The 21548-nt window shown below is 48.7% G+C and overlaps 1 long non-coding RNA gene across 1 annotated transcript; it reads left to right on the plus strand.

The window, feature by feature from the left end:
• The first annotated feature begins 284 nt into the window (after positions 1-284).
• LOC138750312 (uncharacterized) lies at positions 285-5442 on the plus strand. The gene is made up of 3 exons (XR_011349251.1): positions 285-838; positions 1719-2017; positions 4528-5442. It is a non-coding gene; the product is annotated as an uncharacterized lncRNA (long non-coding RNA).
• Positions 5443-21548: the final 16106 nt, after the last annotated feature.

Raw genomic sequence — 21548 nt, forward strand, 5'->3', positions numbered from 1 at the left:
ATTTCATTTTTAAACTGTGTCCTGGTTTTAAATGACAATACAGGCTACTACTCTTCTTCTATCCATATCTTTTAAATATCCCCACTGTCTCAGTGGACACCCCCTCTGCAAATTCCTCCCTTTCTATAGCTGGGATACTATCCCTGACCAGTAACATTATTCGCCCCCCACCCCACTACCCCTCATTCTATTCCTTTTAAACCCAAACCCTAGGACCTGCATCAGCAAATCCTGCCCTTCCTCCAACCAAGACTCTGTAACAGTCACAACATCATAGTTGTACATACTGATCCATGCTCAAAGTTCATCCCCTTTATTCCTTGCATTGAAATAGACATTTCAAACCCTCTGACTGACTCCATCTGTTTTTTTCCTCTGCCTGTCTTTTTTTTTGACAAACTCAGAACATGTCCCCTCATGCTTTTGAACTTCTGCTCTCATATTGTGGTTCCCGTCCCCCTGCCAAACTGCCATCTGGTATCCAAGGAAAGCATCCTGACTGGTCCCCATCTGTTTCCAACAGGTGTCAATCACACCGGAGCCCAAGAAGAGTGTAATCACCTGCCTGAATGACTATCGACCAGTTGCACTTGCATTAACAGTGAAGAAGTGTTTGGAAAGGCTCCTGTCTGAGTGGTGATGTGGATCCATTCCAGTTCGCCTCTCATAATAACAGCAGATGTTGTCTTACTGGCCCTACACCAATCCCTGGAGCACCTGAACAGTAAAGATGCTCTTTATCAACTACAGCTCGGCATTTAACACCATCATCCCCTCCAAACTGACCAGCAAACTCCAAGACCTGGGAGTTAACACCTCCAGACCACAATCAGTGAAGGTTGGTAAGAATATCCCCTCCACGATCTCCATCAGTACCAGAGCACCACAGGGCTGTGTTCTTAGCCCCCACTCTACTCACTTTACACCCACGACTGTGTGGCTCGGTACATCAACAATATCCCCTCCAAATTTGCTGACGATACCACGGACGTGGGTTGTATAAAGGAAGGGGATGAGTCCACATGCAGGAGGGAGTTTGAAAACCGAGCTGAATGGTGCATCAACAACAACCTCGCACTCAATGTCACCAAAACCAAGGAGTTGATTGTTGAGTTCAGGAATGGAAAGCCAGAGGTTTAAAATCCAGTGATGATTGGGGGATCAGGGGTGGAGAGGGTGAGCGAATTTAGGTTCTTGGGAGTCACCATCTCAAAAATTCTTCCTGGACCCAACACCAATGTCCTCGTGAAGAAAGCATGTCAGCGCCTCTAATTCCTCAGGGGTTTGTGGAGGTTTGGGATGACACCAGAAACCCTGGCAAATTTTGACAGAGATGTGGTGGAAAGTGTGCTGACTGGCTGCATCATGGTCTGGTATGGGGACACCAATACCCCTGAGAATAAAGCCCTCCAAAAGGTCGTGGACACAGCCCAGGACATCACAGACAAAACTCTCCCCACTATTGAGTTTATCGACAGGGAATGGTGCTGTCAGAAAACATCAGCAATCACCAAAGATCCACACTCTCTCTTTCTCTTCTCACTGCTGCCATCAGGAAAGAATTCTCGGTGCCTCAAGACTCACACCCCCAGGTTCAGGAACAGCTGCTCTCCCTCCACCTTCAGACTCCTCAACAACAAACTCAATCAGGAACTCATTTCAGGACTCTTGCAGCACTTTATTGATTTTCTTTGTTTTCAATTCTTTTATCTTTCCAGGTTTCCACTGAACCGTTTATTTTTGCACGACCCATTCGTGGTAATTCGGCCGTGTCCACAGAAAAAAGGGAATCTCAGGGTTGGATGTGATGTCGAGTATGTTCTCTGCCAATCAATGGGAAATCTCCAAATCTTCAATCTTGGTGCAAACCAACCATTACTGTCCAAGCTGCAGATTGCAAGGGCTGTAAAGTGCTGCCACCGCCTGTTCACACTGAGTACTGCATGCATGAAGCAAGGGAGAGAGAGAGATCTAGGTATAATACCACCACCTGGTGTCCGGACTCGCGAACTACAGGGTACATGATTTTTATTTTTCATGGGAGTGTTGGAGAATGAGAGGAGACTTGATTAAGGTTAACAAAATAGAGCAAGATGGATAATATGGAGCTCCAATGCACAGGGAGGTCTCACCTGTGAAGGAGCAAGTGTGAGATCTCCCAGTTCATTCTTGCTCGGGCAGTGGTGGCCAATTGCAAGACAGCTCCAATTAGGGGAAGAGAATATGCTGTTTCAGGTCATGGGTTTGAAACGGTTTCCCCAGTTGTGCCATTCAGACTCAAGAGAGCAGATACTTGCAGACAGGTAGGAAACCTAGTTTTATTGTGGAGAATTGCTTGTTTTTTGGGGTGAAGGTTGTTTGTGGTCTGAGATTCTTAAATACTTTACAATGGAAGCAGCAATTTTCCTTGTGCCTGATTGCTACATAGCAGTTAAAATGTCTCAAATCTATCCCTCAGCCAGTACTTTTGGTCATTGATTTGGAGTGATGGCTTGGCAATATTTATAGCATGGTGAGTCCAAAGCTCTCAAAGTGACAATGTGGAAGGAGTTTGTCTGTTCTTTGTGTTTTCTGCCACCCTTGAGAACTTAAAAAGTGCCGTGAATTGTGGTATTGGTGAGACACAAGCTTGTTTTGCCCTCTTTTTGTTCTGTATGTCTATAAAGTTTCAGTTTAGGGATAAAATGTCCAGATACTGTTCTGTTCAAAAGTCTAGTAACCAAATCTGATTCTCCCGAGTTCTTGTCATGGATATGTATCATGAAGCCTGTTTTGCAGCAGTCGTGTTGCATTAGAGGTGCACATACAATTTTCAAAAATAATGAGTTTGAAACCAGAAAAAGATCAGGTCGTGCCCAAAGGTTCATCTGTGCTGTTGAATTGAATTGATGGCCCCAGGACCAGAATGTGCACTTCCACCCCATGGCCTTGAGCTTCCCAAATCGCCAATGAACTTACGGCCCCCTTGAGCTGTGGAGTGTGGGAGGAAATCCACACAGACACCGAGAGGATGTAGAAACTTCTTGCAGTCAGTGCTGATTTGATCCTGGGGTGACTCGTGCTGGAGAGGTGGGACTACTGTCCTGCCTTCACCTTGTGATGGCTGATTTTTGTCTGTTGGTGGATGGAGGTCTGACATGATATTCCCTTGGCCTTGAGGGAAAGAAGAGTAGAAATTGCAAGGGCTCTGACAGAAATATTTAAAACCTGTTTATCCACGGGTGAGGTGCCAGAGGAATGGATGTAATCTAATGTTCCTTTGTTTAAAAACGGCTTCAAAAGCCAACCAGGTGAGCCTGACAGTGATAGGTTAATTATTGGAGGGTAATCAGAGAGTACCTCGAAAAGTATCTGTTCAAATAGCAGGCCTTAATCAACCATAGCATAGAATACTGGAGTCGGGCAGTGAGGTTGAGACTAGACAAGGTATTGGTGAGGCCCTGTTGAGAGTACTGTGTGCAGTTCTGGTCACCAGATGAGAGGAAAGCTATCAACAAAGTCGAGAGGGTGCAGAGAAGATTTACGTCAATGTTACCTGGATATCAGCAACTAGATTACAAAGAAAGATTGAGCAAATGATGTCTTTATTCTTTGGATTGTAGATGGTTGAGAGGGGATTTGATTGAGGTCTTTAAAATTACTAGGAGGATAGAACGAATTGATGTGGAGAGACTTTTTTCATTGCGGGGAGCAGAGATTGAAACAGGAGGTATTGAGTTAAGAGGCAAAAGTTTGGAAGTAACATGAGGGGGATCTTCTTGACTCAGAGTGGTGGTTCAGTGGAGTGAGCTTCCGGGAGAAATAGTGGCGGCTGGGTCCATTTTGTCATTTCAGGGAAAATTGGAGGGGAGGGGAATGCAGAGAGGTGGTACGAGAGGAGAGTATTTAGTTCAGTGCAGACAAGAAGGGCCAAATGACCTGTTTCTGTGCTGTAATTGTTATAGGGGTAAAATGTGTGGCAGTAACTTGGAAGTCCGATGCGTATTTGGGAATGGGTCGATGGCCACACTGAAATAGCCCGTTGTATCCCACTTGAAATAATTACATCGAATTCACGGAACAAATTTGAATTTCTCTTTTGAAGATTTGGGATGTGTATTTACTAATTGTAGGAATTAAGTTTTAATCACCCAACACGAACTTTCTGACTCCTATTAACCAAGAAAAGCAAGATTTTATTTGAGAGTTTTGCTCAATTTTTATAAATACTATCTAGATGTTTTCTCTCTTTATTGTTTTCTATTGGGCAGCTGTGGGAGGGGTTACTTTTTAAATCACTATGCATTAATTTTATCTTATTTTCAAAGAAGAAATTTAAGTTTTTTAATGCATATGTTAAATTAAATGTAAAAATGTTACAAATAAGATAAATGAAGAATTGTTTCAGGAACTGGCAATCTTCCACGAGTGCCATTAACTCCAGGCAGCAGGAATATGTGAACGAAACACAAAACTGGCCAGAACAACTGAGGAAACACGGCTAAAAGTGCCCAAAAAGGTGCTGATGCCATCTTGATTTTAACGTAGGTGACACCGAGGAATGCGTTGGGGCAGAGATGGTCTATGGACAGCCAATACGGACGCCTTGGGGAACAAAGCCTGCACCATCAGTAGGGATGGACAATGGTGGGTAATGAATAAGCACATATTAGAGACACTGAGAGAGAGACACACACATACCCAGACAGACACACACACACAGACACAGAGAGACAGATACACACACACACGGACACACATGCACACAGAGAGACACACACAGAAACACACACAGACAGAGAGAGAGACACTGACAGCGAGACAGAGAGACAGACAGACACACACAGACAGAGACACACACAGACAGATAGACACACACAGACGGAGAGAGACACACACAGACGGAGAGAGAGACACTGACAGAGAGACAGACAGACACACACAGACAGAGACACAGACAGACAGATAGACACACATAGACGGAGAGAGACACACACAGACGGAGAGAGAGAGACACACAAACAGAGACAGAGAGACACACATAGAGACAGAGAGAGATACACACACGACAGAGAGACAGACACACACACAGACAGAGACAGACACACAGAGAGACAGAGACACACACAGACACAGAGACACGCAGATACAGAGACACACACAGATACACAGACAGAGAGAGAGACACACACACATACAGACACAGAGACACTCATTTAGACAGAGGGAGAGAGACACACAGACAGTGACACACACAGAGACACAGAGAGAGACACACACACAAACAGACAGAGAGACACCGAGAGAGACACACACATACCCAGACAGACAGACACACACACAGACACAGAGAGACAGATACACAGACACACACACACAGAAACACACACAGACAGAGACAGAGAGAGAGACACTGACAGCGAGAGAGACAGAGAGACACACACAGACAGACACACACAGACAGACACACACAGACAGACACACACAGACAGACACACACAGACAGAGAGACACAGACAGAGAGAGACACAGAAAGAGAGAGAGACACAGACAGAGAGAGAGACACAGACAGAGAGAGACACACAGACAGAGAGACACACAGACAGAGAGACACACAGACAGAGAGACACACAGACAGAGAGAGTCACACACAGTCGTAGTGACACACACACACACACAGACAGAGAGAGAGAGAGACCCCTTGGTTGTGCCCTTCACCTTCGCACTTAACTCCCTCGTCTCTCCTGGCAGGATCTCATCACCTTTCCTACCCTTGGACCATGACATCTGTCTGCTCATCCTCCTTCCTGAGAATGGTGTGAACTCTACCTAGAAACACCACAGCAAAGAAAAGAGACCCTTCAGCCCTTCTCGTCCATGGTGAAATATCATTCTGCCAGTCTCGTCGACCTGCACCCAGTCCCTAACCCTCCTGACTCCCCACATCCATGGATCTCTGCAATTGATTCTTAAAACGTAAGAGTTTGAATGTTAAATGGTACACCATTGAGGAGTGTTGTCAAACAAAGGGATTGAGGAACTGTGGTACAGAACTGCCCGAAAGTGGAGTCCCATGTGGAGATGGGGGGGGGGGTGGTGGGGGGAGTGAAGAAAGCTTCTGGTATTTTGGCCTTCAGAAATGAGAGGATTGAGTGCAGGAGGTGGGAGGCCACGAGGAAGTTGGACGAGGCATGGGTGAGGCCAACTTGGGAACATTGTGTGCCGTTTGGGTGGCTGGAGGAGAGGAAGGATAGGAATGAGACAGCGCGTCGAGGAGAGGGACAAGAAGGTGTTCTGGCTTTCGGGGTTTGAGTTCCAGGGGAAGGTTGGACAGGCTGGGACTTTATTCCCTGGAGCGTAGAAGATTGAGGAAGATTTGAAAATTGTGAGGGGGGACGGATCGTGTCCATGGGGACAGGCTGTTTCCAAGGAGAGTGAGAGAGATTCAAAGAGGAGGACATGGATTGAGATTGAAGGGGGATTTTCTTCCCTCAGAGGGGGGTGGGAGCGTGGAATGAGTTTTGGGCCAAGGTGGTGGAGGTGGGATGGACTGGAATCTTGGGGGGGAATGTGGGGCAGGTCCTGGTGTGGAAATGTGCAGCCTGAAGGGGAGATGGACTGGAGGCCCGAGGCAGCTCTCGGCCCCTTCCCCAGTGGGACTGGGCTGGCAAGAGATCCCGTGGAGGGGTGGCTCAAGCTCTCGCGAGAGCGACCCCTGGGGGCCGCCATGTTGTTGATCTTTCCCGCCTTTGGAGCAGTTGGTCTCGAGCGGGAGAGGTTCGTGTCGGTGCTTCACGGGCGGGAATCGGGGCATTTTGGGAGCGAGACCAGGGAGGAGGGAGTTTCCACGGGTCGCCCTTTGGGTCCGGGGCGGCCGGAGCTCGGAGGGGAACTGGCGGGGAGATGGTTGTGAGGTGGGGCCGGGGAACCGTGAGGGAGTTTGTGGCGGGGTGACATTAGGGTGTGTGGTAGTCGGGGACCCGCGAGGCTGAGGGGGGTCGGGGCCCGAGAGGCTGAAGGGGGGCTCGGGGCCCGCGAGGTTGAGCGGGGTCGGGGTCCGTGAGGCTGAGGGGGGGGTCGGGGCCCGCGAGGCTGAGGGGGGGGTCGGGGCCCGCGAGGCTGAGGGGGGGGTCGGGGCCCGCGAGGCTGAGGGGGGGGGTCGGGGCCCGCGAGGCTGAGAGGGGGGGGTCGGGTCCGCGAGGCTGAGGGGGGGAGGGGGACCCGCGAGACTGAGGGGGCCCGCGAGTCTGAGGGGAGTCGGGGCCCGCGAGGCTGAGGGGGGTCGGGGGACCCGCGAGGCTGAGGGGGGTCGGGGGACCCGCGAGGCTGAGGGGGGTCGGGGGACCCGCGAGTCTGAGGGGGGTCGGGGGACCCGCGAGGCTGAGGCGGGGTTCGGGGGACCTGCGAGGCTGAGGGGGGTCGGGGGACCCGCGAGGCTGAGGCGGGGGTCGGTGACCCGCGAGGTTGAGAGGGGGGGGTCGGGGACCCGCGAGGCTGAGGGGGGGTGTCGGGGACACGCGAGGCTGAGGGGTGGGTGTCGGGGACCCGCGAGGCTGAGGGGGGCGTCGGGGACCCGCGAGGCTGAGGGGGGCGTCGGGGACCCGCGAGGCTGAGGGGGGGTCAGGGAATCGCGAGGCTGAGGGGGGCAGGGGAATGGTGAGGCTGCTGGGAGAGGGGACAAGGACCCAGAAGGGTGAGGGGGTCCCGCCAGAGGGGTGAGGGTGATCAGGACCCAGAGGGGTGAGGGTGATCAGGACCCAGAAAGGTGAGGGTGATCAGGACCCAGAGGGGTGAGGTTGATCAGGACCCAGAGGGGTGAGGGTGATCAGGACCCAGAAGGGTGAGGGTGATCAGGACCCAGAAGGCTGAGGGGGGACGGGGACCCAAAGGCTGAGGGGGGACGGGGACCCAGAAGGCTGAGGGGGGACGGGGACCCAGAAGGCTGAGGGGGGACGGGGACCCAGAAGGCTGAGGGGGGACGGGGACCCAGAAGGCTGAGGGGGGACGGGGACCCAGAAGGCTGAGGGGGTCGGGGACCCAGAAGGCTGAGGGGTGACGGGGACGGGGACCCAGAAGGCTGAGGGGGGACGGGGACGGGGTCCCAGAAGGCTGAGGGGGAACTGGGACGGGGACCCAGAAGGCTGAGGGGGAACTGGGACCCAGAAGGCTGAGGGAGGACGGAGACCCAGAAGGCTGAGCGAGGGCGTGGACCCAGAAGGCTGAGGGGGGACGGGGACCCAGAAGGCTGAGGGGGAACTGGGACCCAGAAGGCTGAGGGGGGACGGAGACCCAGAAGGCTGAGGGGAGAACGTGGACCCACAAGCCTGAGGGGGGACGGGGACCCACAAGCCTGAGTGGGGACGGGGACCCACAAGCCTGAGGGGGTACGGGGACCCACAAGCCTGAGGGGATACGGGGACCCACATGGCTGAGGCGGGACGGGGACCCACAAGGCTGAGGGGGGACGGGGACCCAGAAGGCTGAGGGGGGACGGGGACCCACAAGCCTGAGGGGGTACGGGGACCCACAAGCCTGAGGGGATACGGGGACCCACATGGCTGAGGCGGGACGGGGACCCACAAGGCTGAGGGGGGACGGGGACCCAGAAGGCTGAGGGGGGACGGGGACCCAGAAGGCTGAGGGGGGACGGGGACCCAGAAGGCTGAGGGGGGACGGGGACCCAGAAGGCTGAGGGGGGACGGGGACCCAGAAGGCTGAGGGGGGAGAGGGATCGGGATCCAAAAGGCTGAGGGGGGACGGGGACGGGGTTCCAGAGGGCTGAGGGGGGACGGGGTCCCAGAAGGCTGAGGGGGGATGGGGACCCAGAAGGCTGAGACCCAAAAGGCTGAGGGGGGATGGGGACGGGGATCCAGAGGGCTGAGGGGGGACAGGGACCCAGAAGGCTGTGGGGGGACGGGGACCTAGACGGCTGAGGGGGGACGGGGATCCAGAAAGCTGAGCGGGAGGGCGACCCAGAAGGTTGAGAGGGGACGGGGACCCGGAAGGCTGTGTGGGGACGGGGACCCAGAAGGCTGAGGGGGGACCGGGACCCAGAAGGCTGAGGGGGGACGGGTAGCCAGAAGGCTGAGGGGGGACGGGGATCCAGAGGGCTGAGGGGGGACGCAGACCCAGAAGATTGAGGGTGACTGGGACCCAGAAGGCTGAGGCGGGACGGGGACGGGGACGGGGACCCAGAAGGCTGAGTGGGACGGCGACCCAGAAGGCTGAGAGGGGACGGGGACCCAGAAGGCTGTGTGGGGACGGGGACCCAGAAGGATGAGGGGGGACCGGGACCCAGAAGGCTGAGGGGGGACGGGGACCTAGAAGGCTGAGGGGGGACGGGGACCTAGAAGGCTGAGGGGGGACGGGGACCCAGAAGGCTGAGGGGGGACGGGGACCCAGAAGGCTGAGGGGGGACGGGGACCCAGAAGGCTGAGGGGGGACGGGGACCCTGAAGGCTGAGGGGGGACGGGGACCCTGAAGGCTGAGGGGGGACGGGGACCCACAAGGCTGAGGGGGGACGGGGACCAAGAATGCTGAGGGTGGACGGAGACCCAGAAGGCTGAGGGGGGACGGGACCCAGAAGGCTGAGGGGGGAGAGGGACAGGGATCCAAAAGGCTGAGAGGGACGGGGATCCAAAAGGCTGAGGGGGGACGGGGACGGGGATCCAGAGGGCTGAGGGGGGACGGGGACCCAGAAGGCTGAGGGGGGACGGGGACCCAGAAGGCTGAGATCCAAAAAGCTGAGGGGGGACGGGGACGGGGATCCAGAGGGCTGAGGGGGGACGGGGACCCTGAAGGCTGTGGGGGGACGGGGACCCAGACGGCTGAGGGGGGACGGGGACCCAGAAGGCTGAGGGGGACGGCGACCCAGAGGCTGAGAGGGGACGGCGAGCCAGAAGGCTGTGTGGGGACGGGGACCCAGAAGGCTGAGGGGGGACCGGGACCCAGAAGGCTGAGGGGGACGGGGACCCAGAAGGCTGAGGGGGAACGGGGACCCAGAAGGCTGAGGGGGGACGTGGACCCAGAAGGCTGAGGGGGGACGGGGACCCAGAAGGCTGAGGAGGGACCGGTTCCCAGAAGGCTGAGGGGGGACTGGGACCCAGAAGGCTGAGGGGGGACGGGGACGGGGACCCAGAAGGCTGAGGGGGGACGGGGACCGAGAAGGCTGAGGGGGGACGGGGACCCAGAAGGCTGAGGGGGGACGGGGACCCAGAAGGCTGAGGGGCGACGGGGACCCAGAAGGCTGAGGTGGGACGTGGACCCAGAAGGCTGAGGGGGGACGGGGACCCAGAAGGCTGAGGAGGGACGGGGACCCAGAAGGCTGAGGGGGGACGGGGACCCAGAAGGCTGAGGGCGGATGGGGACGGTGACCTAGAAGTCTGAGGGGGAACGGGGACCCAGAAGGCTGAGGGGGGACGGGGACCCCAGAAGGCTGAGGGGGTACGGGGACGGGGACCCAGCAGGCTCAGGGGGGACGGGGACCCAGAAGGCTCAGGGGGGACGGGGACCCAGAAGGCTCGGGGCACGGGGACCCTGAAGGCTGAGGGGGGACGGGGACCCAAAAGGCTGAGGGAGGACGGGTCTGGGACCCAGAAGGCTGAGGGAGGACGGGTCTGGGACCCAGAAGGCTGAGGGGGGACGGGGACGGGGACCCAGAATGCTGAGGGGCGACGGGGACCCAGAAGGCTGAGTGGGGACAGGGACCCACAAGGCTGCGGATGCCTGTAGCGCATGGCCGGGCAGGATAGTGGAGTCTGGAATAATAGGGACCTTTAACATTTAGACAGGCACATTGATGCGAGAAAAATAGTGTTTTACGGGTGTGAGGGGGGAAAGGTTCAGTTTGTAGAAGGCTTGAGGTATTGTCTTGGACACCGCCCTGGACATCTCAGGTAAAAACCCTCCACCATTGAGAACATTTGCAGGGAACGCTGCTGTCAGAGAGCAGCAGCAATCAAGGATCCACATCACCCGCTCTGTTCTCACTGCTCCCATCAGGATAGAGGGAAAGCCAGGTTCAGGAACAGCTGCTACCCCTTCACCACGAGACTCAACACACATTCAGGGACTCATTTAAAGACTCTCCCTTTTGCACTTTGAATTTTTTCTCTCTCTATTGCAGTTTGTTTTCATTTCCACATTTTCAGAGATTTCAAGTAGATGAGTCCAGTTGGGGAAACTTGGTTTTGGTCTATATAATGGTTACTTTTAACTCCTTTTATTGTTCATTTATATTAGTGTCTGGGCCCCTATTTGGTCCAGGTACAGCTGACAGACCTTTACCAAACGGTCACGTTTATGTGATTTTTTTTTTCCGTAGGTAACTGCAGTTCATTTCCACAGCCCAGCGTGCTATCGGACATCCAGTTGATCGTGATACATCTCTTCGCGAAGGCCAGTGCTATTTTTATAAATGAGATTCGATATTTGGTCAAGTTGTCGCTTGTTTCAGTGAAGAGATTGCTCCAGGTCTCACGTGGAGGTCACTGCTGTGATCGTGGTTAATTTTTCTGCGCTTTCTTGCCAAAATGGCCTCACTTTCACGCACGGCAACGTAGAAAAGTTTAATGAAGCTCATCATCCCATTGGCCTTCATAACTATCCTATCAACCTGAGCGGCAACCTTGAGGGATGTTTGGATTTGAACCCCAAAGTCCCTCTGTTTATCCTCACTCATGTAACCGACTGGGAACCTTGTACCCAGCCTTCTGGTTTGTCCTTCCAAAATGCATCACCTCACACTTACCTGGATTGAAATCCTTATCCTTCGACAACCTTCAGCTTCATCCACAACTCCTCCAACCTTCACATCATCTGCAGACATACTGACCCATCTTCTGCCTCTTCATCCAGGTCATTTATAAAAATCATCAAGAGCAGGGGTCCCAGAACAGATCCTTGTGGCACTCCACTCCTCTCTGCTTTCTTCCAACAAGACAATTTTTTATCCACAGCCAAAGTTACCCTGATCCTTTGCCAAATTGCTTTCTGATGAGTCTCGTCAAATTCTTGCTAAAATCCATGTAGACCACATCTACCACACGACCCTCATTCATTTCCTTTGTTACCCCACTCAAATAAAACTCATTTAGACTCATGAGGCATGACCTTCCCATCACAAAGCCATGCTGACTGTCATTGAGAAGTCTGTACTTCTGCAAATGCTCATAGATCCTATACTGGTCTATAATTCCCAAGATTCTCCCCATTACCTTTTCTAAACAAGGCGACTGCATTTGATGGTTTGCGCTGGATTTTGGGGGCAGGGGGCTGGGTGTTTGTGGGCAAGGGCTGGGTTTGTGGGCTGTAGGGGACTCAGGGAATTCTCTTTTCCTCTTAACTGCAAGGAACACTATGTCTAACTTCCTGCTGATGTGACTCTGTCTGCTTTATGACTGAATGAAGTGAATTTTGTGTAATATTGCACTTTATACCATGACAATCAATTGAATTTTGATCTTGGCATGTTTGGAAGAATGTTCTTCGTGACAGTAACCCAGTTTCAATCTGTCACCATGTAAGGGGTTTGAGTGTTTTTTTTTTCTCACCCTTGTTGAAGTCGATTTCCTGTCAAGGTACAAAAAGGTACAGTAACAAACCACAAACTCTAAAACACAGTCTTTATTGAGTCATGCCAGTAAGAATGAGGGGTACCAGTGGTGGGTGAACAGACTCACCTCACTATCAATGTTTGAACGGGAGTTAAAGAACACAGTCACATGGTAGAGCTTTTAAGACATTTTCCTGCCAACAAATTGGATAACATTTCTTGGAAGGTATTAGTACAGCTTCTGCTTTACATTTTGCACATCCTCTTCCTCAAGACATAGAAAGGATTTGTTGTTGGCAATTTAATCTCATGTGCCCATTATAATTAAGAACATCCTTCTGGTCTACAAAATTTCAACAGAAATCTGGAAGGGTTGCTCACAGTCCACATTGGTAATCATTCTCTGCCTGTCTGATTTCTGGTTTCCAATTTACACATGTAAATGTCTAATTTCATAGGAATTTTTAATTCTTGAAGTTGACAATGGTGGCTAACAGTTCAAAGCAGAAACTGCCATTCTGGGACTGAGTGGTGCTGAAGGCTTATTGCAGCCTTTGGATCAGGCCTGATGAGCCTCCTTCAGGTGGCCAGAATACCCCCGATGTAAAGTCACATATTCTACCTGAATGCGGCTGTAAGGAGGCCATGTGAAAGAGCCTGATGCGGCTCGGAAGAGTACTTACCAATCTTCCTTCGGGAGGTATGATCTCCGTGTCTGAGCAATTCCCTCGAGGAACCTGAATGCAGCCGCCTGATGATAATCAGTCAGGGACCCAAATCCCCGCGCCTGACAGCCCCCCTCCTCATGCCCGACAACCCACCCTTCCCACGTCCGACAGCCCCATTCACCTCACCCGAGAGCCCCCATCACCGCACCCGACACCACCCATCACTGCTGCCTGACAGCCTCCTCTGCCCCAACATCCTGTGCCAGCCGCACCTGCCCTGATGTCCTGCGCTGACAGGAACTGGAGTGCGCTCTGAGGCGCCTCTCCTGCAGCTGTCCCTTTCAGGCTGCCATCTGAAAGAACATTCCATAGGGCTGTTTCTGCTTCTGCAGACTGATTCTTGACGTAGAATGCAGCTGAAAGTGGCTCCAGCTGTAGTCAATTCGCACTATTGTTTTAGAGATGAGGCAGGCATTAGGATATGAGACTCAGTCGAGGAGTTGAGAATTTATTCCTGTCTGAAATGTCCTTGGTCACTCTCTCTCCTAGCTTCCTGGCAAAATCTGTGTGATGATGTCTTCATCGCAATTATCAGAACAAGATCCAGCTAATATTCGGCACCCTTCATCAAATTGGAAAGTGAATGGGGGGATTTTTGTGGTCAGGGCTTAATATGACACAGAATGATGCAGGTCTATGTGGATTCAGTTGAAATGAGAGGGCAGATAACCTCTAACTGATCCCCCAACAAACCCACGTCTTATTACCCTCAACCTTCAATACCTGACACTCCCCCAATACTAATCCCCCAAATGGCACAAGGTTGAACTGAGTCCTTTCAGGGTGAGAGGCAGAAGAGTGGCCTTTGTTCTGTACAAGGGCCAACAGATGCCAAGGACCGATCACCTCAAGGAGTGAACGAGGATTTAGAATAGGTTTTCCCCAACACAGAATAAAGTAGGAGCAGGAGGCTGTTTCTCCCTGTGAGCCCATTCTGCCTTTAGGTGAAGGACCACCAGAATGAGGAATAAAGAATGAAGCTGGAGGAACTCAGCTGGTTAGGCAGTGTCCATGGAGAGAGATGGTCAGTTAATGATTCAGGTCCGTACACAGACTGAAGCGAGAAGGGGAGCTGGCACAAAATTGGGAGGGCCTAGTGCCTCGGAAGCCACAGAGCATCACAAGACCACCCGACAGGCTGAACCTGTGATGGACACTATGAACTATGTATGTCATAAAGTACAGTATGTGCTCTGTGTCGCCCCATCACCTCGTTGGGTTTTATCTCAAAGAAGTGGTGAAAGGCTTTGATATAGATGTATGGACTGGCCAGTCCATATCTACCTGACCTTCTCCAACCTCTCCCTTAGCTCCACCCTGGATTTCCCGGACTTGCCCCCTCTTGCTTCTGTTCATGGAACCTGGCCCAGTCGTGTATCAGTAATGCTCAGGTTTTTGGTCATTGAAGGTGTTTAATCACTCCATCCTATTTGACGTGATTATTGTGTGCACCACAATGCTGATCCCAAAGGCTTTGGGCAATGTGTACACCTGGTGTAACTGTGCCCAAACTGTCTGGGCTGCACACGTAGATGAGGAATCGAACTCCCACTTTGAGTTGACTCAGAGAATTAATGAAGGACACAGAGTTTCACCAAACCACACTCCAACTCTCTTTCGTTCTTATATGCAAGATTCTTTGCACAAAACAGAGAGAGAGTTATTGATCGTATTTACACCAGCTTGACTTCAAGTCACAAGATAGTCTCGCGAGCCATTTACTTGGATGATGGCTCGCGTGGCAGCACCCACTCCTGGCGTCTGTGGGTCACTCTGATTAGGGCGTCCGAGCAATGCCAGCATAAATGTTGCCAATATTTAGGAGAAATGTTGCCAAATTAAGGAATGGTTGTGGTGTTTTGGAGAATTTGTGTACAATGGTTGTTTTGGGAGAAGTGGAGGTTCTAATAAACAAAAACTGAAGGTTGTGTTTTGAAGGAAAGTATGGAGTGTTTTGCTAAAAAGGGACAAAAGTTGTATTTTTCAAACTATGTCCTGTTTTTGGGTCAAAACCGACATCTTTGCTGTGCAAAAATGTGTGCAATTTTCATTTCAAAAGCCAAAACTGATATTTACAAATTGGGGTTGAAAAAAACATCTGTGCTTTGTAAAATATGAGACAATAAGATACAGGAGCAGAAGTAGGCCATTTCGCCCATTGTGTCCATTCCATCATGAACTGATCCATTCTCCCACTCACCTTTAATACCTTGACTATTCAAATATGTCACGGAGTTGTGTTAACCTTTAATATTAATTTAATATTTCTCGTATATAAAAATGTCTTAGTAAATTAAATTACTGAGGTAAAATATTGTACCTGTATTCTTGATGAGTTAGCTTGGATGTTTCCAGGTGTACAGAACCCATACCACTTGGGAACATTAAAGCATAAACTGTGTCTGGGGCTCGAGAAAAATTTTTTCAATTGGTTTGTTTTGCCTCAAGAAATGAAATCAGATCAGGGAAAGAATTTTATGTCAGATGTATTTCAACCGTTAGTTTATAAACAAGGAGCTCAACAAATTGCATTGTCAGGATTTAAATATGGCGGTTCGGAAATTATGTAAAGATAAAATGCCCAGGGTTTCTTAGGAAAAATTGACTTGGAAATATGAGTTGGTGGGGGGGCGGGGTGTGGTTTGTGTCTTCCGCATTTTAAGAATTTTGAAAAGCAGCTCAATTAAGATTTATAAATATATTGTATAATTTAGATGATATTCCAGCTTGGGTTTCTGTTGAATTTAATGCAATAGGGAATACGGATCCCCAAGATTTTATTTACAAATGGAATCCTAAGCTTTATTTGGAAGTGGGGAATCATCTATTTTGAAACATTTGATTGAGTTGATAATGAAATTGGCATGAAAGGTTTAATATTGAAATAGGCATTTTCCTTCTTCAATAGACAACCAATCCTGGAAGATTTGGAGATGGAAGGGTATTAAGAAAATTAGTTTTGAGGATGTGAGATTGAAATCTTTGAAAGAATTATCTTGTTATTACCAAGTTAAAGCTTTTTTATCTGTAAAAATAGGTCTTACTTTGATGTTACCTAATCAAAGTGAATTAGAATTACTGATTTGTTATCCTACTGGAAATAAATTTATTTCAGTAATGTATAACTTGCTTCAATCTAAGGCCCCCAAAACTGGAGTGAATAAATCTAGATGAAGATGGGAAATAGATTTAAATTCTCAAATAAGCGAAAAGGATCGGATGGATTTGTGTAAGTAATATGACTATGATATAGGTTGGTTCAATATAATTTTTTACATCAGTTCTATTTGACTCCACAAAAATCAAATAGATTAAATCCTGCCGTATCGGATTAATGTTTTCGATGTGCACCTGAGATTGGAAAATTTTTGCATTCAACTTGGCAATGTCCTAAAGTTAGACAATTTTGGATTGGGGTACGTAATTTTCACAGGCCTTCATGTTATTTTTACCGAGTAATATTAAGCTCACACCAAGACACAAGAGCAACTTGTCCGTGAACTACTCTTTGCAGACGATGCCGCTTTAGTTGCCCATTCAGAGCCAGCTCTTCAGCGCTTGACGTCCTGTTTTGCGGAAACTGCCAAAATGTTTGGCCTGGAAGTCAGCCTGAAGAAAACTGAGGTCCTCCATCAGCCAGCTCCCCACCATGACTACCAGCCCCCCACCATGACTACCAGCCCCCCCACATCTCCATCGGGCACACAAAACTCAAAATGGTCAACCAGTTTACCTATCTCGGCTGCACCATTTCATCGGATGCAAGGATCGACAACGAGATAGACAACAGACTCGCCAAGGCAAATAGCGCCTTTGGAAGACTACACAAAAGAGTTTGGAAAATCAACGAACTGAAAAACCTCACAAAGATTAGCGTATACAGAGCCGTTGTAATACCCACACTCCTGTTTGGCTCCGAATCATGGGTCCTCTACCGGCATCATGCTTCCACCAGCGTTGTCTCTGCTCCATCCTCAACATTCATTGGAGCGACTTCATCTCCAACATCGAAGTACTCGAGATGGCAGAGGCCGACGCTGCTGAAGATCCAACTGTGCTGGGTAGGTCACGTCTCCAGAATGGAGGACCATCGCCTTCCCAAGATGGTGTTATATGGCGAGCTCTCCACTGGCCACCGAGACAGAGGTGCACCAAAGAAGAGGTACAAGGACTGCCTAAAGAAATCTCTTGGTGCCTTCCACATTGACCACCGCCAGTGGGCCGATATCGCCTCAAACCGTGCATCTTGGCGCCTCTCAGTTTGGCCGGCAGCAACCTCCTTTGAAGAAGACCGCAGAGCCCACCTCACTGATAAAAGACAAAGGAGGAAAAACCCAACACCCAACCCCAACCCACCAATTTTCCCTTGCGACCGCTACAACCGTGTCTGCCTGGCCTGCATCGGACTTGTCAGCCACAAACGAGCCTGCAGCTGACGTGGACATTACCCCTCCATAAATCTTCGTCCGCGAAGCCAAGCCAAAGAAAGATTAAGGTTATGAGGCCAAAATTAAATTGAAATATTTATCACATTGAATTTGTGTCAATTGCTTCAGCAGTTGCTCGGAAATGTATAGCTGTAGCGGCACACATCGAGACGCAGTCGAATCGGCTCTGCACTGTTACGGCCGCAGCAGCAGTGTAGCCGTGTCAAGATGGTACTGCTGGGCGCATCTTCTCCCCAGCTCAAACGGGCCATGCAGATGCACTTGGCTGCGTCGTTACATCACCGCCCCTGTGTGGGCGGCACTTACGGGCCACCTGATAAGGTGCAGCATGGGAATTTTCCAATATAAACTGTTGGAAGTGCAAGCGACTAACAGAGTCATCTCCTTATTTCATTTCTCCTTGTAGCTACCGCTACAATTGGTGACCCCGACGAGTCCAGACGATTCTGGACTCCACACCATGGATGCTGCAGCAGTCAACGCAGTGGCTATGAAATTGCCAACCTCTGGACGCTTCGCCCACGCACTTGGTTCAGGCAAGCGGAAGCACGATTTCACCTCCGGCAGATCACGTCTGACTCGACAACGTTCTACCATGTCGTCAGTTCCCTGGACCAAGAGACCGCGGCCAGGGTGGACGACCTGATACACGATCCCCGGAGGAAGGAAATACCCAGCCCTCAACAAACTCCTCTTCTGTTCGCTAATAGTTTAGCTATTATCTTATAATCTGTGTTTAGCAGAGATATTGGTCTATATGACGCTGGTGAGAGTGGATCTTTCCCTTGTTTTAGTATCACTGTAATTATTGCTGTTTTACATGAATCTGGTAAGTTTTGTGTTTCATCAATCTGGTTGATTACATCCAGGAGGGGCGGTATTATTAGGTCTTTAAATGTTTTGTAGAATTCTATTGGGAGTCCATCCTCTCCTGGTGTCTTATTATTTGGTAAATTTTTTATTATCTCTTGTATTTCTACTGTTCCAAATGGTTCTGTTAATTTATTTTGTTCCTCTATTTGTAGTTTTGGTAGTTCAATTTTAGTCAAAAATTCATCTATTTTCCCTTCTTTCCCTTCGTTTTCGGTTCGGTATAATTGTTCATAGAATTCTCTGAAGTTTTCCTTAATTTCTTTTGGATTATATGTAATTTGTTTGTCTTTTTTCCTTGTTGCCAATACCATTTTCTTAGTTTGCTCTGTCTTAAGCTGCCATGCTAGGATTTTGTGTGTTTTTTCCCCTAGTTCATAATATTTCTGTTTTGTCTTCATTATATTCTTCTCCACCTTATATGTTTGTAATGTTTCATATTTTATTTTTTTATCCGCCAATTCTCTTCTTTTGGTTGTATCTTCCTTTATTGCTAATTTTTTTTCTATGTTTATTATTTCCCTTTCCAACTGCTCTGTTTCCTGATTATAGTCCTTCTTCATCTTGGTTGCATAACTTATTATTTGCCCTCTAATGAATGCTTTCATTGCGTCCCATAGTATAAACTTATCTTCCACTGATTCCGTATTTACTTCAAAGTACATTTTTAATTGTTTTTCAATAAATTCTCTAAAATCCTGTCTTTTAAATAGCATGGGGTTTAATCTCCATCTATACATTCTTGGAGGGATGTCTTCTAGCTCTATTGCCAATAACAGGGGTGAGTAGTCCGATAATAGTCTAGCTTTATATTCCGTTTTCCTAACTCTCCCTTGTATGTGGGCTGATATCAGGAATAGGTCTATCCTTGAGTATGTTTTATGTCTAGTCGAGTAGTATGAGTATTCCTTTTCTTTTGGGTTTTGTTTCCTCCATATGTCCACAAGTTTCATTTCTTGCGTTGATTTAATTATAAATTTGGTTACTTTGTTCTTCCTGTTAATTTTTTTCCCCGTTTTATCCATATTTGGATCCAAATTCAGATTGAAATCCCCTCCTATTAGTATGTTCCCTTGCGTATTAGCTACCTTCAAAAAGATATCTTGCATAAACTTTTGATTTTCTTCGTTAGGTGAATATATATTAAGTAGATTCCAAAGCTCTGAATATATCTGACATTTTATCATAACATATCTCCCTGCTGGATCTATTATTTCCTCTTCTATTTTAAATGGCACATTTTTGCTAATTAATATAGCCACTCCTCTTGCTTTTGAATTATACGATGCTGCTGTTACATGTCCTACCCAATCTCTCTTTAATTTCTTGTGCTCCAATTAAGTTAAGTGTGTTTCTTGGACAAATGCTATATCTATTTTTTCCTTTTTCAGTAAATTTAGTAGTTTCTTCCTTTTAATTTGGTTATGTATTCCATTAATATTTAGAGTCATATAGTTCAGCGTAGCCATTTTATATTTTGTTTATCTTCTCTTTCCGTTTTTCCATCATTACCTTTCCTCCTTTTCCATTTCTGTTTTCTTATTTTCAACTCTTTACCAGACAACATTCCTACAACATCCAACATTTTCCTTATTCCCCTATTTCTATCTTCTTTATCCCCAATCTCCCCTTCCCCTCCTGAGTTGCCCTTTATCCCTTGTCGGACAACCACATCTCCCCTCTCCATTTGGATTTGCGAATCCACTCGCAAGCGTCAACTGATTTTGCAGTGACCGCTCTTTTCCCCCACCCAGCCCCCCCCAGAAAAGATTTCGCTTTTTATATGTCACAAAGGTCACTCTTTTAGTTCCCTCCTTATTCTCTCTATTCCATTACCTTCCCTTATTAATTCTTGTCTATACTCTCTATGTTTTCCTCTAATTACAGATACTTTCACATATGCCCATTGTCTCTATTCACTCTTATACCTCTTTACCCGCATACATATCAATCGTGGTCATTTTTACCCTCCTTACCCGTCTTCATCCCTCAGTCTATTTTTGTCTTTACCCACATACATATCAATCGTGATAATTTTTGCTCTCATTACCCGTCTTCCTCCCTCAGTCTATTTTTGTAATTGTTCTGCAAATTTTCGTGCTTCTTCTGGATCCGAGAATAGTCTGTTTTGTTGTCCTGGAATAAATATTTTCAATACCGCAGGATGCTTCAGTGTAAATTTATATCCTTTCTTCCATAAAATCGCTTTTGCTGCATTGAACTCTTTTCTCTTCTTTAGGAGTTCAAAGCTTATATCTGGATAAATGAAGATTTTTTGCCCTTTATACTCCAGTGGTTTGTTGCCCTCTCTTACTTTTTCCATTGTCTTCTCCAGTACCTTTTCTCTTGTAGTATATCTTAGGAATTTTACTACAATAGATCTTGGTTTTTGTTGTGGTTGTGGTTTAGGGGCCAATGCTCTATGTGCCCTTTCTATTTCCATTTCTTGCTGTAGTTCTGGACATCCTAGGGCCTTAGGGATCCATTCTTTTATAAACTCCCTCATATTCTTGCCTTCTACATCTTCCTTAAGGCCCACTATCTTTATGTTATTTCTTCTGTTATAATTTTCCATTATATCTATTTTTTGGGCTAGTAATTCTTGTGTCTCTTTAGTTTTTTTATTAGATTACCGAAAATGGTAAATTTAGACCAAACTGGATTTATCAAAAAAAGACGCACAACAGACAATATTTGTAAATTTATTAACTTAATTCATGCAGTAGAAGGAAATAAAGCACCGGCAGTAGCAGTTGCTTTAGACGCAGAGAAGGCCTTCGACAGAGTAAAATGGAATTACTTGTTCAAAGTATTGCAAAAATTCAGTTTACCGGAGAAGTATATTAATTGGATTAAAGCATTATATAAGGGACCGTTAGCGAAAGTGACAGTAAATGGACATGTATCAAAGCAATTTAACTTAAGCAGGTCAACGCGGCAGGGATGCCCACTATCACCATTATTGTTTGC

The sequence above is a fragment of the Narcine bancroftii genome, unplaced genomic scaffold, assembly GCF_036971445.1.
Source record: "Narcine bancroftii isolate sNarBan1 unplaced genomic scaffold, sNarBan1.hap1 Scaffold_115, whole genome shotgun sequence".
Taxonomy (NCBI): domain Eukaryota; kingdom Metazoa; phylum Chordata; class Chondrichthyes; order Torpediniformes; family Narcinidae; genus Narcine; species Narcine bancroftii.